This window comes from Schistocerca cancellata, chromosome 1 (genome assembly GCF_023864275.1).
Source record: "Schistocerca cancellata isolate TAMUIC-IGC-003103 chromosome 1, iqSchCanc2.1, whole genome shotgun sequence".
Lineage (NCBI taxonomy): Eukaryota > Metazoa > Arthropoda > Insecta > Orthoptera > Acrididae > Schistocerca > Schistocerca cancellata.
In genome coordinates this window covers 546,406,815-546,423,773 of record NC_064626.1, presented here as the reverse complement: position 1 = coordinate 546,423,773, position 16,959 = coordinate 546,406,815, and the positions used below count along the sequence as shown (strand labels likewise).

General features: G+C 46.1%; 1 long non-coding RNA gene across 2 annotated transcripts in view; it reads right to left on the bottom strand.

The window, feature by feature from the left end:
• The window catches only part of LOC126179974 (uncharacterized), a 584,069-nt gene that overhangs the window by 221,808 nt on the left and 345,302 nt on the right, over window positions 1-16,959 (bottom strand). The window contains exon 1 of one of the 2 annotated variants that reach the window (XR_007536684.1): window positions 2,768-2,954. The exons of the other annotated variant lie outside the window; for it this stretch is intronic. This is a non-coding gene — a long non-coding RNA (uncharacterized LOC126179974). Of the gene's footprint in view, window positions 1-2,767; window positions 2,955-16,959 lie in introns of those variants that run through there. 2 annotated transcript variants of the gene reach the window in all.

The window sequence follows — 16,959 nt, the reverse complement described above, 5'->3', positions numbered from 1 at the left end:
AACAGTTCATTGTTCATCGTCGTGTGGTATCGCAAAGAAGTCACCACTCGACGAGAAACCGGAAAATCTAATAGTTTTTTTTCCAGAGCGTGCGCCAACTGCTGTGGCTCCAGCACGTCTTCTAGTTAGCGCATGGAAGAGACGCTGAAATCTGACTGTCAGCGGTTTTGCCCCGATTTATTTGCAAATGGGATCTCCGACTCTAATCTGCTGTGCAGTCACCAATCTATCAAAACGTGGATGCAAATGTAATCAGGAACAGCCGAAGCGTGCACTGAGATGAACAAGTCACAAATATTGCGTCATTTATTCGAGTGCAGTTACGAAGCACCTTGATGAGTTTCGTAACTCCGTGCTGTCACATTTTTATATAATTTGAACTTGAGATAAAAGAAATCACAAAGATGCTGATTTACTCGTAACGTCTGTTATTTATTCTGTCATAGAAGAGTATAATTACAGTTTTCATAAGATTATTTTGTCTAAAATGTCCCAACATTAGAGAGATTAAAGGGATGCCCTTACAGAATATTGGCATACACATCGGCGGTTTTGGCACTTTACGACTACAGCAACAGTTTCATCATTTTTTTCACTACCTTGAAGTTCATGAAATGGGAAAAATGTTTTCCCAGCATCACACAGTTGAATGTGCTTTGGACTCACATTTAAATGAGTATCGCATTTGGAATGATCTCGTGTCTAGTACCCCAGCTACACGGAAGGGGCGAAAAAGTGTTCCTTCACGAATTGATATACTGTTAACGCAGTTTTTTCTCTCTCCAGTAATTAACGGCACGCGATATAATTGAAACACACACAAACAAGAGAAACTATGGAAAACATTAATTCGGATGACCTGGTCCCTATAAAGAACCAAAAGTGTTAAGAACTGTCCCACGTTTCTCGGCACCCCTGAATGTTGAAGTAGTTAAGGATGCAGTAGGTATATGCGTCGGCTTTGCCACAGGAATATTCCACTGCTCACTGGGAAATGCTTGAAAGTAAATGATCGGATACAGTTGCTAACTGCTCCTTTCGGCCAGACTCAAAGTGACGACTGGTACAACACTAAAATTAAGCCTTGCGTCAGATGTACGTGGCAATTAGCGAGTAGTCAAACGGTTAAACGAGCAATAAATTGCTGGAGAGAGAACACGTGCAAGCAGAGGCCAGCATTCTCGGAATCATGTACAGCAGCGGAAACGTCTGAAACGGAGCGACACAGCTTCAGTCTCTGGATCTCTCATGCTAACCTCGGGTCGCAGTGGCAATTCATCACCATCAGTAACAGCGCCAACACAATCACAGTGGACGTAACACGTAGCATCTAGGGTACTATCACATTATTTAATTCAGGGGTTATATAGACTAATGGTGACACGTACACACTTGCTACTGCGTGCGACGGCGACTAACATTAGGACGCACACTCGCCAGTGTACAGATACGGTAACGTAACTATCTGTAGCATCCTGTGAAATGTAATAAAAACCGATGATTTCAACGAGGCCGGTGGTTTGAAGGTGTCGAAAAACAGTCGATTTTATCCTTAGGAAGACAAATGCTGGAAGTCATAATCATTGGTGTGAACCCTTTTAACACGTCTATACCCTCCAAATTACCGTCAAGTGTGTGGTAGGGGATACCTTTTATTGAACCATACAGGAAGATCTTTTCCGGAACCATTGATGGCTGGAGAGTGCCCAGAATGACTGCAGAAATCTATTGTTAAATTAATTTCTGCTTCGCTGGCTCTATTAGAGGATGGGTAGGGGCGGAGATGGAGGAAATTTGTAGATGCTGTCCGAAAGAGCAATTTTTTGAATCCTCTGATCATGTTTCTCACGGGATATTTGCTGCATTTATGTAAGACTCTTAAGTTCAAATTTTACAGCATTTCTGTTACACACCTCAAAAAGACAAAAAATTTTCACTAGTCACTCAGCACGTCTTCAGTGTTGTATCTGGAATATTCAGTGTTTTTGTTGTTCGAATCATATACTCGAAACGATCGCTCGTGGAAACACCTGATCGACCTAGACTAGTCTTCATTTAAGCGTTTTTTACTATTAACAGAGTATTGAGAAGAAATCGCTGCAAAATTGCTTGCCTCGAACAGAGAAGTTACCGCACAGAAATGCAATATTTATGTTATTGACGGTCGTGCAGTACTCAGTAATTTATATACTGCTCAGCACATAAACACAGAACTGATCATGACAATAGCAGAAAGTTGTAACAGCATTAGCAATATTTGTAGTTTATAACCGCAGCGAAACCATAACATTTATGCTGAAGAATAGACTTGGATCTGAAAGGCAAATTTAAACATAACAAACGTAATCCACGAGGATTTCGCACAAGTATGCGAATGACTCATACTGAATCAAAATCTATTTCGTACTTAAGGTCTCTGAACACGAAGCCCAAATCAGTGTTGGCTCGAGCAGCTTTTCTAATGTCCACTGCCTCTCGAACATAAATGTCTTCGTTTTATTGAGGAAGGCAGAATTCGGGATACAATCCAATATAGTTTCGTGTTCAGTCTCGCAGTAAAATAGATGTAATCACGGAGAAACAATGTCACGGAGGTCTTAACTTATAACTAACAAATTGATGGTATAAACAATAATTGTCGACGAACTTGAATTTCCACAGCGGAACGAACACTTACATTCACATTAGCTATTGTAGATAAACAGCGAATTGTCGCTTGTTTACAAACAGTGGTATGATGAAAAAGAACGGGAGTATTAACCCTTACCGTTGTTTTATGCGCTCACTGAATGCAGGAAAAAGAAACAGTTAGGTGGAGCTGGGCACGAGCCGTGCAGGTGATGCTGGTGGGCGCCTTCAGCAGCCAGACAGCATTTCACTCTCGGAGAAGACGCGGCGTCGCGGAGGCGCTGGGACTGGGCCGAGTAAACACAACACAGCAACCACGCCTGCGGAGGCCGAGACGCGACTGAACTCGGATCGCGCGCCAGCTGGTGACCCCTAGCGGAGTCGCGTGACGTCACGGGTGGTGGGGGAGCCTTGCACCCTGGAGGGGGCAGCGTGTCAGGCCGGAGGCCCGGCGCTTCCGACGGGCCCAGCTCAGCCGTGCGAGCCGGCGCGGGCCGGACGCGGTTTGCGTCCTCACGTGCCCCTCCCGCCTGCGGCTCAGTCGCGCTTCGCCTGTTCTCAAAGCGGAGTGGATACAGTCGCACTCGCAGAGGGACAACCACTCAGTGACTCACCGATTTTGCCCGTATTTCGCATGATTGTCCCACACATACTTAGATGTAGAATCGCTAAGCTGGTTGAAGCGTTGTACCCAGTCACTCATTGGACAGTCTGGTGTGGCAATGGAAGACTGCAAAAGCAAAGCCAAAGTTTTAAATTTCACATTTACGAAATCATTGAGAGGGGCAGGGTCGTGCAAACATACCGTCGTTTGACATTCGCACAGACTCCCGTACGAGGCATCCTTGGCGTAGAGTACCAATGGAAGGAGTTGTAAACAAATGAGTCGCCAGGTGTGGATGGAATCTCAAGTCAGTTTCACAGGGAGTATTCTACGACACTGGCCCTTTACTTAGATTGCATTTATCGTTAATCTCTCCCACAGCACGAAGTCCCGAACTACTGGAGAAAAAAGTAGGTGATTCCCGTATATAACAAAGATAAATGAATGGACCCGTAAAACTACAAATACTCTTAACACAGTTTGCTGCAGAATTCTAGGACATATTCTCAGTTTGAATATAGCAAATATCCGTGAGACGGGAAAGCTTTTGTTCACGAACCAGTACTGAGTATGGAAGCATCGCTCGCGCAAGGAAGCATCGCTCGCGCAAGGAAGCATCGCTCGCGCAAGGAAGCATCGCTCGCGCAAGGAAGCATCGCTCGCGCAAGGAAGCATCGCTCGCGCAAGGAAGCATCGCTCGCGCAAGGAAGCATCGCTCGCGCAAGAAAGCATCACTCGCGCAAGAAAGCATCGCTCACGCAAGAAAGCATCGCTCGTGCGAAACTCAGCTTGCTCTTTTCTCACACAATAACTTGTCAACCATGGGTGGAGTGCATCAGGCAGATTCCGTACACCTATATTTCCGGAAAGCATTGGCTTGGTGTCCCACTGCAAACTTAACAAATGTAGGAGCATATGGAATTGGTTCCCAGATATGTCAGCGGATCGAAGACTTCTTAAGTAGGTCTGAAAGAACCCAGTAGTTTTATTCAAAGGCGAATGTTCATCAGAGACATGGGTATTGTCATGACTGCACCAGGGCAGTGTTATAGATCTGCATTTATTCCCTGTATACGTAAATGATCTAGAGGACAGGTTGAGCACCAACCTGCAACTATTTGCTGATAACGCTGTAGTGTACGGGAAGGTGTCGTCGTCGAGTGAGTTTAGGAGGATGTAGGATCATTTGGGCAGAATTTCTAGTTGGAGTGATGAATCACAGCTTGCTATGAATCTAAAAAAACTTAGTCTAAGCTAATGCAGAGGAGTAGGAAAAAGGAAGTTCGAATGCAGGACTGCTAGTGTGCTGCTTGATACAATCGCGCCTATTAGATACCTAGTCATAGCGAAGGAGCACTTAATGACGGTAGGAGGGAAGGCGAATGGTCGACTTCGGTTTATGGGGAGAATTTTAGGAAAGTGTGATTCACCTGTAAAGGAGACCGCATATAGAAAACTAGTGTGATTCTCTCTTGACTGTCGCTCGAGTGTTTATGATATCTACAAGTCGGATTAAAGAAAGACATTGAAGCAATACAGAGGGGGCGGGGGGGGGGGGGGCGGCTCCTAGATGTGTTACCGGTACGTTCGATCAACACGCGAATATTATGGAGATGCTGCGTGAACTCAAATCAGAATCTCTGGAGGGCAAAATGACGTTCTTTTCGAGAAACGTTACTCAGAAAATTTAGACAAGCGCGTTATGATGTTCTCTACACGACAATTCTACTGCAGTTCTTAGACCAGTAACATCATCACCTGCAGAACAATACAGCTGCGAAATTCATCTTGTGAATTTCCCCTTTTTCTATGAAGACGAAGGAAATAATGTTTGACGTATTTCACATCTTATATGTATAAAGTTTAATCTAGACTAATATACAGATTAGTCAGAAACAGTGTGGAAAGCTTGTAAGGGTGCTGCAGGGAAGCCTGTGCTGCGAAATATTTGTTAAGAAAAAAAATACGATACGTTGCGCCGTTTCCTAGTTGCGTAGCATTGAAGTTAGCCAATGAGGTACTTGGGGGCGCAAATTCAAGCGGCCTGCCAGATACAATTATCGTCAGTTGTTCTCACAGCGTACTGATAGAGCACGAGATTGCTCCGCCTTTGGTTCGGGTTCGATGCTTACTATCGTCACACGTCCAATTTTTGTGTCGCTCTCTTGTTCGGTATTAGGAAACCAAACAAAGAACTAAACTCACAAACGGCGCTACACATCGAATTCTTTTCTTAACAATTATTTTTCAGCACAAACTACCCTGCAACACATTTACAAGCTTATCAAACTGTTTCTGACCATTCTGGATAAAGGAGAAATGTTGTAAGCAAAAATCTTGGAAAGTTCTTAACCGATTTACTTCAAAATTTTTACACGATACTCTACAAAATTCACATGGACAATTTTAAACAAAAATCGTATGCACAGCAATGTACTTTTTGTTTTTTCTTCGCAGTCCGTTTTAACAATAAACCTGTATATCAGGAAAGCTGTTTTTGTGGCTTATCGGTTTATACACTCCTGGAAATTGAAATAAGAACACCGTGAATTCATTGTCCCAGGAAGGGGAAACTTTATTGACACATTCCTGGGGTCAGATACATCACATGATCACACTGACAGAACCACAGGCACATAGACACAGGCAACAGAGCATGCACAATGTCGGCACTAGTACAGTGTATATCCACCTTTCGCAGCAATGCAGGCTGCTATTCTCCCATGGAGACGATCGTAGAGATGCTGGATGTAGTCCTGTGGAACGGCTTGCCATGCTATTTCCACCTGGCGCCTCAGTTGGACCAGCGTTCGTGCTGGACGTGCAGACCGCGTGAGACGACGCTTCATCCAGTCCCAAACATGCTCAATGGGGGACAGATCCGGAGATCTTGCTGGCCAGGGTAGTTGACTTACACCTTCTAGAGCACGTTGGGTGGCACGGGATACATGCGGAAGTGCATTGTCCTGTTGGAACAGCAAGTTCCCTTGCCGGTCTAGGAATGGTAGAACGGTGGGTTCGATGACGGTTTGGATGTACCGTGCACTATTCAGTGTCCCCTCGACGATCACCAGTGGTGTACGGCCAGTGTAGGAGATCGCTCCCCACACCATGATGCCGGGTGTTGGCCCTGTGTGCCTCGGTCGTATGCAGTCCTGATAGTGGCGCTCACCTGCACGGCGCCAAACACGCATACGACCATCATTGGCACCAAGGCAGAAGCGACTCTCATCGCTGAAGACGACACGTCTCCATTCGTCCCTCCATTCACGCCTGTCGCGACACCACTGGAGGCGGGCTGCACGATGTTGGGGCGTGAGCGGAAGACGGCCTAACGGTGTGCGGGACCGTAGCCCAGCTTCATGGAGACGGTTGCGAATGGTCCTCGCCGATACCCCAGGAGCAACAGTGTCCCTAATTTGCTGGGAAGTGGCGGTACGGTCCCCTACGGCACTGCGTAGGATCCTACGGTCTTGGCGTGCATCCGTGCGTCGCTGCGGTCCGGTCCCAGGTCGACGGGCACGTGCACCTTCCGCCGACCACTGGCGACAACATCGATGTACTGTGGAGACCTCACGCCCCACGTGTTGAGCAATTCGGCGGTACGTCCACCCGGCCTCCCGCATGCCCACTATACGCCCTCGCTCAAAGTCCGTCAACTGCACATACGGTTCACGTCCACGCTGTCGCGGCATGCTACCAGTGTTAAAGACTGCGATGGAGCTCCGTATGCCACGGCAAACTGGCTGACACTGACGGCGGCGGTGCACAAATGCTGCGCAGCTAGCGCCATTCGACGGCCAACACCGCGGTTCCTGGTGTGTCCGCTGTGCCGTGCGTGTGATCATTGCTTGTACAGCCCTCTCGCAGTGTCCGGAGCAAGTATGGTGGGTCTGACACACCGGTGTCAATGTGTTCTTTTTTCCATTTCCAGGAGTGTATTTACAGTTCAACGTAATCTGAGTCGTACGAACTTTTGTAAACCTACTCGTAGGCAGACAAACTGTGCGAAGAAATGTCATTGCGACCGCTACCCTTACAGATCCAGCAGATTTCATACCTTGTGCATCAATGATCCCAACTGTGTTACACATTCTGTTTAAGAGAATCAAAATTTCGTTTGCAATAACAATAAACGAGGCTCAAGATCGTACAGTCAAACTGGAACTGATTTACTCTCAGAGTGTTTTCCGCAATGCCAGTTGTATTTTGCTGTTTCATGTACAAGTAGAGCAGAAAACCATTTCCTAGTCATAGGACATAGTATCCAAAAACCATTAATTTTGTGTAATCCGTAGTTTTGTAACTGTACTGTATACGAAGAAATTAAAAACAATAAAAACATCAAACGAAAACAACACAAAGGAAATCTCTCTCTCTCTTCTCTCTCTCTCGCTCTCTCTCTCTCTCTCTCACACACACACACACACACACACACACACACACACACACACACACACACACATACTCTCTCCCTTGTATAGACTGGTTCAAGAGAAAGGTTCATGTATATCGTCTACAACGAGGTGACAGAAGTCGTGAGGTACCTCGTAATATCGCGTCGCAGCTCCTTTCCTCTTTCGCCCGGCGCAGTGCAACAACTCGACGTGGCATGGACGCAACAAGCCGTTAGAAGTCCCCTACAGAAATCGAGCCATGCTGCCTCTATAGCCGTGCATAATTGCGAAAGTGTCGCAGGTGCAGAATTATGTGCACGAACTGACCTTTCGATTATGTCCCAGCAATGTTCGATCCAGTCCATTTCATGTAAACGCAGCCCACACCATTGTGGAGCCACCACCAGCTTGCACAGTGCCTTGTTGACAATTTGGATCCATGGCTTCGTGGAGTATGCGCCACACTCAAACGCTACCATCAGCTCTTACCAACTGCAATTGGGACTCAACCCACCAGGCCACAGTTTTCAATTGTCTAGGGTGCAATCGATAGAGTCACGACGCCAGGAGAGGCGCTGCAGTCGAGATCGTACTGTTAGCAAAGCCACTCGCGTCGTTCGTCTGCTACCTTAGCCCGTCAACGTCAAATTACGCCGCACTGTTTTAACGGATACGTTCGTCTTACGTCCCATGCTGTTTTCCACGGTTATTTCATGCAGTGTTGCATATCTGTTAGCACTGACAACTTTACGGAAACGCCGTTGCTCTCGCTGGTCAAGTGAAGGCCGTCGGTCACTGCGTGTCCGTGGTGGGAGGTAATGCCCGAAATTTGGTATTCTCGGTACACTCTTGACTCTTTGGATCCCCGGAATACTGAATTCCATAAGGATTTCCGAAATGGAGTGTCTCATGCGTCTAGCTCCAACTATCAATCCGCGTTCAAAGTCTTAATTCCCGTCGTGCGGCCTTAATCGTTTCGGAAACCGATACGAATCTCCTGAGTACAAATGACAGCTCCGTCAACGCACTGCTCTTTTATACCTTGTGTACGCGATACTGTCACCATCTGTATATGTGCATACCGCTATTCCACGACTCTTGTCACCGGAGTTTATTCATATTTCGTGGAAACTGGATGAGCTGTCATGTGCTGAAGTTGGCTGTCGCTCTATAAACGGTGGCGCTGCCATCTAGCGTTAGATTACCGCAACACCAGGCAACAGCGAAGCTTGAGCAGAATCCTAGTCGGGCAAGTTGGTGTTGTCCGTGCTTGAAACCGAGACTGAATCACCGTCGTACCACGGATATATTATCTCTGATTTTTAAACCTAGCAGTCACCCCTCAGTGATACGGATATTCGCCAGAAACTACATGTGTTTCTAATACCACGTTAAACATTAGTTCGTTTCCCGGTTAGATAACTGGGTAGAGAGACGCAAGTCGCCGTAAGTGGAGTTCAGTTGAATGACTTGCTCCGGAAGACTGAGCCACACCATATTACACTCTCCATTCACATTAACGTGACGACACACAGAAAGCCTGAATAACCACCTTTTGGAAGACGGACCGCAGCGAGACGTGGAGGTAGAGAGCTAGTATGGTTCTGGAAGGTACAAACTGGGATGTGGAGCCACGTCGCCGCTGGAAGTGACCAGTTGCGCTATGTTTCTCGGTTGAGGAACCGTGGCTCGAACAACCCAAGCGATTCCGACAGATTGTCGAGTGGGTTTAAATACGGGGAGTTTGGTGACCAGGGGTGTACGGTAAACGCATCCTGCTGCTCTTCGAACCACGCACGTATAGTTAGCTTTAAAAATGGAAAGATGAAACAAATATAATTAAAAGATGAAAGTGTACACATGTTTTTACAATCTATAAAATGATGAATTTTGTTAGCGTTTATAAAAAGCGCCAACAGCCTTGCCGCAGTGGTAACACCGGTTCCTGTCAGATCACCAAGATGCCGTTATTCCGAGGAAAAAACAAACTGCATAGAGGGGCACAGGTGGTTCCCGAGGATAGAAGGATACTTGTGTTGATCCGTTGTACTTTTCAGAAAGACGATATGACCCAGGGAATGTCATCTGAGAAGGCCACCTGTCGCCACGCCGTGGACCTTCAGCTGTTGTAATGGCGTGCGAATTTTTTTTTTTTTTTCACTTGCCGCCCTGATTTTACGACCCACCACCTAAGTGCTTAAGGTGGGTCTATTTTGACCACTTGGCCGTTACGACCGGTGTGCGGACACTGATGTAGTTGATGAAACTCACACCAGTTCCCGCATCCGGTCGCACCGTTGCCCGTGTCCCGCCACGTGGAGGCGGGTCTGTGCTTTTTTTTTTTTTTTTTTTTTTTCTTATTTCTTTCTTTACTTTGGCAGCTTTCCCAAAACCGATTTAACAAAATTTTTACAAAAATAAATTTTGAATTAGAAGAAGGAAATACAAGGAATAGTTTAGACTGAAGAGGAGAAAAGACGATAGGAAAGGAAGAGATGATAGTCCCACCACCGAATTCCACCCATCGTCCGCATTGAACAGCAGTCGGCATGGGTGCATGAAGCAGGCGCCTGCTGCTGACGCCCAACGGCAGCAGTGTTCGCCGAGCGGTCGTTGAGGAGGCACTGTTGGTAGCCCCATGGTTCATGTGGGCGATCAGTTGCTCAACAGTTGCGCCTTTACGCATCTCTTCAGCCATCGTTCTCCTCTGTCATATACGGACAATGATACAACATAGTTACCCGGCGGCGGTTTTGGATAGCGCCATTTTGCCATGCACGGTATATTTTAACCACAGCGTCACGCAAACCGTTGCGTTAACGCCGCTGTTCGACGGCTGGCACTGTCCTATGGTATTCAACAGGTTAGGGAAAACTTTGAACCTTTATTTCTGCAATACGCTTCAGAATCGCAGCGTTCGTGACCAGTATTTTTTACGTCTAAATATGTACCAGAGTAATGCGAAAGATAAGCAAAATCGGTGGCTTGTTGAACGTACAACGATGTTACAGAATGTGACTACGTGCACCAAAGAATTTACTCAAAACTTCTTCCTGGATCGCCGATCCTGAGTGAAAAATTTTTCAAATTGCTAATGCTACCATCCTCTTGTTCACAAACCAGCAATTAACAACGCTCTGTTACTAGACTTGTAGAGAAGACAGACTGCAACGGCGTCAATAGGTGATCATGAATAAGAGGCCATACTTGAAAAGAAACGACACAGGCTGTAGCCTGATATATATAAAGATATAGTAGTATGCAGTCAGTACACAGAACAAGCATAAAGGAAACCGAGGAGAAATTTGAAAAAGGATTTAAAAATAAGGAATACGCAAGAAGGACTTCTAGGTTTACCGCTGAAATTTTAATTCTGGCAGAAATTGTAATTCTGACAAAGCGTCAAAACTCGAGAGTTGCGTTGTATGCTACTGTCTTGAAAAGAGATTATACAATGACCATCCCAAAGGTAAAAGACGGGTAATGACGTTTAGCCGAAATAAGTCGGCGACGCTGCGGGAAGCAGATCATGATTCTAGGAGCCAAGAGTAGTATACAAACTTTGAGCAATGCGCACGCCCTCCCGCCCCCGCCCCCCCCCCTATAAAGAATAATATTTGTTATCATCTGTAGTTTCAAACCTACTGCTGGATAAATGACTCAGTACAATTCGGTCTTTGAGATACGCATCTCTATTATTCCTGGATATTTTCTACTTTCTTCCCCCCACATCATGTTTCGTCGTACATCGTCATTTCGGTCTTCCCTCATCTCTTGCAATCTGGATTACAGCTTCCTTGGTCCATCTTCCGTTTATTCCTCTGTACACGTGCCCTGCTCACCAACATTTCATTTTAATTACAATTATAATTACGCCAGTGACATCAGTCTGTCGTGTGATTCATCTGATTGGTTTCTTTTGTAATTCTTAACGCACATTACTCCAATACTCATTGATTTTTTTCTTTATTGTTATTTCATCGTCCTCAGCCGACATGGACGGAGTGGAATGGGGGTTGGACTGTCAGTGATGCAAAAGGCCGCTTTTCAGCGAAAAGCATTAAAAACGCAAAGGTGAAAGAAATATAATTAAAACATGAAAGTGTACACATGTTTTTACAATCTATAAAATGATGAATTTTGTTAGCGTTTACAAAAAGCGCCAAAGGCCTTGCCGCAGGGGTAACACCGGTTCCCGTCAGATCACCGATGTTAAGCGCTGTCGGGCTGGGCTAGTACTTGGATGGGTGACCATCCGGTCTGCCGCGCGCTGTTGGCAAGCGGGGTGTACTCAGCTCTTGTGAGGCAAACTAAGGAGCTACTTGACTGAGAGGTAGGGGCTCTGGTCTCTTGAACTGACATACGGCTGGGGGAGAGGTGTCCTGACCACATGCCCACGCATACCCGCATCCAGTGACGCCTGTGGGCTGAGGATGAGACGGCGGCCGGTCGGTAGAGTTGGGCCTTCCGAGGCCCGGTCGTATAGAGTGTAAAGAGCAGTAATACTGTTAATTTTCTTTGTTGTTGAAATTAAAATTGAGGGACTAAAATATAAAAACAAAATATACATTAAAATACATTCAGAAATGGCGACACTGTAACAGCAAAAGTAGTACTCCACCTCCGCTAACAACCTGAAGAACCTCAACAAAGACAAAATGATTTGTAGCGTTGAAATGTGTCTGTGAAACATAAAGGGGTGCTTTCGAAGAGGAGGAGATTAGTGTTTAACGTCCCTTCGACTGCGAGGTCATTAGGGACGGAGCACACACTCTGATTACGATAGTATGGGGAAGGACATCAACGTTATCCTTTTCAAGGAAATCATCAAGAAAATTGCCTAGAGTGGTTTAGGGAAATACGGGAGACCTAAATCTGGATGACCGGACGGGAATTTGAACCGTTGTGCTCCCTAATGCGTGTCCAGTGTGCCGACCACTGAGCCACTACGTTCGGTCGACCGCTGATAAATTTCCCAATGTTGAATGCATCACTATTTACCCGACTGTTACGAAAAAGATCAAACATAGCTAAGCATGTGTAAGGTTGGTGCCGAAGATGGTTACCAACGATCACAAGGCGATGCCTGTATCAAGAATAAGAATTAGAATTACCGTTGGGAACTTTCCGGCCACACAACCGGCGTTTCCGGCAGTGCAGCCAGCGATTATTATGTCTTATTGTACTTGAAAGAATGGTTTAATAGACAACTGATACGGTGACCTGTCTGCCAAACTTCCTGTTTCACTTAATCCAGTTGATAAACTGTGTGTAAAGTAACATGTAGGCCTATGTGAAGTAACGTGTTAATGAACCCTGAACTCAAAGTCCAGAGCATATAGCAGCTTCATTAGAAGAAAACATCAATCAGAAAACGAAACTATTGGCATTCATAGTTAAATCATGTTAAGTCATATGTTATAATAAATGAAAATCATCACAAATGACGTAGGCACGCTATCCAGCGGAGAAGATATATCCCTAGAGTTACGCCAAGGTGGAGGCAGTTGCTGAGGCAAAGTCGGGACTGGACGCGAGAGTCAACATTGGCGAGTGAGGCCGAATTATGTGAAGGAATAGAGATATAATTAACAAGTTCGAAACAGAATATTGTGAGTGGAAGATTGTGCTGAATATCGAATACAAAAAAGTACTGGAAGAAATTAATTTCTGACGAAGTGCAACATAGTGAAAATATGTGGTGCAAGAGATAACAAGAGAGCATGGTAACAGTTGGTGTCTTAATATGATAGAAGAAATGAAAATGGTTCAAATGGCTCTGAGCACTATGGGACTCAACTGCTGTGGTCATAAGTCCCCTAGAACTTAGAACTACTTAAACCTAACTAACCTAAGGACAGCACACAACACCCAGCCATCACGAGGCAGAGAAAATCGCTGACCCCGCCGGGAATCGAACCCGGGAACCCGGGCGTGGGAAGCGAGAACGCTACCGCACGACCACGAGATGCGGGCTAGAAGAAATAGTAAGTCATAAGTTAAAGGAAAGAGTGTAGGTCTCTCTTATTTCAGTGCATTATTTTCCTACAAATTTACTTGAATCAAGTATGGACTCCCTTCCCTGCAGCTCTACTTGTCTCTAAGGTAACAAAGAATTGGTCTGTGTTGCAGAAGTGCAGCGGAGTTCTGAGAATGCTACTGTTATTTGCATGTCGCAGACTCGCTAAATAGCTTTCATTGCTGTCAGATTCCATTCGTAAACGCATTGAGATTCAATGATATGGACCGACGCATAAATTCCGTTGAGCATAAATATCAACAGTGAACCGGTAGATAGCACTACGTATACAATATTTGTATTACCAGAAGAAACAGATAACGAAAGGGCATGTTACACTTGGCTTAGCGTGCCAGTGTAAGATACAGCACCCACGTTATAAACAGTTTAAAAGGTGAACATAAACTCAAGACGGCCATTATCAAAACCAGTTCACATGCGGAGAACTTCTGTTGAGAGGTGTTAACATTAGTTATGTCGTCAGTAAAGTAGTTTTGTAGCCAGTGAGTTTTTTTTCCCCTTCTCAGATGGCAATTACTTAGCTATTAGGCCTCAAATAAATCGCTACAATTTTCAACAGTCTTGAAATACAAAATTTTCACACATGGTAAAGGTAAAGCCGTCATCAACCTTAAGACTGGTTTCAACTCCGTAGTGCTTTACAGAACATGGTCCTGTTATAGGTGGTAGCCCCTTGCCTCCTTCTTACCTTTTAACTGACACCAAGCCAGCTGCATCCTATAATCTATCATCTACTCTGAACCACAGTGCAATTCAGCATTTTTCACATTAACAAATATTCAAATAGTGCTCCTTACGAGGCAGCCACAACTGTGTAAGTCCATTTTGTAAAATGAAGAAATTATGCAACAGTTGCTGAATCAACAATGAATCAACAATCTTTTACTGTATACACGATCACTTTCGGAACACTTGAAGGTCCTTTATCTGGTATAAACTCTAATAAGGAAAATAATGTTTTATAAGATAAGGGGGACGGCATTGTCAAGTTTGAAATGTCAAATGCGTTTTACGTGTTTAAGGATTCTGGTAATTTTTTATGTCTGTTCGTGATGTCTATTTTTTCGGATTTTTCTAGGTCCCCTTTTTATTCTTTTGTCGCCACTGGGGTGAGTATGAATTCGGATGGTTCAGTGATTTTATCTGTAAGTAAAATCCTGTTTTCTCTTCTAATTCATTTTACAAATTTTGCCGCATACTTCCTTATCTGACGTTTAGAACTTGCGATCCCTTCCCATTCTCTTCTAACACAGTATTTTCGTTGTTACAGTTTACACCAGATGAAGGAACATTAAGAGTTCCGAAACTGGTCGTGTATACAACAAAATATCATAGATTCAGCAGCTGTTGAGCGGTTTCTTCGCTTTCCAAATCAACAAATATTGCCAGAGGCAAAATACTTGTTGGGTGAAAGATAATAATGCTAGGAGTGACTACGGATTCATAGTGTGGCATAATACCCCTAAGACGCCGAGTCACAATTTATCTACATTTTCAACTGCATCTATGTCCCTCCCTCCCCCCCCCCCCCCAAGTTCTCTTGCGCTATGTGAAAGAGGGTACGTCGTGTAATACTGTCAGTTTCGTCAATCATGTTCCAGTCGCGAATGGTTCACAGAAAGAACAGTTGTCGGAAAGCCTCCGAGTGCGCCCGAATCTCTCTAATTTTATCTTCACGGTCCTTTCGCGAGATATACATAGGAGGACACAACATACTTCCTGGCTCTTCTAGGAATGTAAGCTCTTGCAATTTTAAAAGTAAATCACACCATGGTGCAGAACGCCTCTCTCTCAGCCTCGGCCACTGGCATTAGCTTATCATCTCCGTGACGCTCTCGCGCTTTCTAAATGGACCTACATCTACACTCCTGGAAATGGAAAAAAGAACACATTGACACCGGTGTGTCAGACCCACCATACTTGCTCCGGACACTGCGAGAGGGCTGTACAAGCAATGATCACACGCACGGCACAGCGGACACGCCAGGAACCGCGGTGTTGGCCGTCGAATGGCGCTAGCTGCGCAGCATTTGTTCACCGCCGCCGTCAGTGTCAGCCAGTTTGCCGTGGCATACGGAGCTCCATCGCAGTCTTTAACACTGGTAGCATGCCGCGACAGCGTGGACGTGAACCGTATGTGCAGTTGACGGACTTTGAGCGAGGGCGTATAGTGGGCATGCGGGAGGCCGGGTGGACGTACCGCCGAATTGCTCAACACGTGGGGCGTGAGGTCTCCACAGTACATCAATGTTGTCGCCAGTGGTCGGCGGAAGGTGCACGTGCCCGTCGACCTGGGACCGGACCGCAGCGACGCACGGATGCACGCCAAGACCGTAGGATCCTACGCAGTGCCGTAGGGGACCGCACCGCCACTTCCCAGCAAATTAGGGACACTGTTGCTCCTGGGGTATCGGCGAGGACCATTCGCAACCGTCTCCATGAAGCTGGGCTACGGTCCCGCACACCGTTAGGCCGTCTTCCGCTCACGCCCCAACATCGTGCAGCCCGCCTCCAGTGGTGTCGCGACAGGCGTGAATGGAGGGACGAATGGAGACGTGTCGTCTTCAGCGATGAGAGTCGCTTCTGCCTTGGTGCCAATGATGGTCGTATGCGTGTTTGGCGCCGTGCAGGTGAGCGCCACAATCAGGACTGCATACGACCGAGGCACACAGGGCCAACACCCGGCATCATGGTGTGGGGAGCGATCTCCTACACTGGCCGTACACCACTGGTGATCGTCGAGGGGACACTGAATAGTGCACGGTACATCCAAACCGTCATCGAACCCATCGTTCTACCATTCCTAGACCGGCAAGGGAACTTGCTGTTCCAACAGGACAATGCACGTCCGCATGTATCCCGTGCCACCCAACGTGCTCTAGAAGGTGTAAGTCAACTACCCTGGCCAGCAAGATCTCCGGATCTGTCCCCCATTGAGCATGTTTGGGACTGGATGAAGCGTCGTCTCACGCGGTCTGCACGTCCAGCACGAACGCTGGTCCAACTGAGGCGCCAGGTGGAAATGGCATGGCAAGCCGTTCCACAGGACTACATCCAGCATCTCTACGATCGTCTCCATGGGAGAATAGCAGCCTTCATTGCTGCGAAAGGTGGATATACACTGTACTAGTGCCGACATTGTGCATGCTCTGTTGCCTGTGTCTATGCGCCTGTGGTTATGTCAGTGTGATCATGTGATGTATCTGACCACAGGAATGTGTCAATAAAGTTTCCCCTTCCTGGGACAATGAATTCACGGTGTTCTTATTTCAATTTCCAGGAGTGTACAT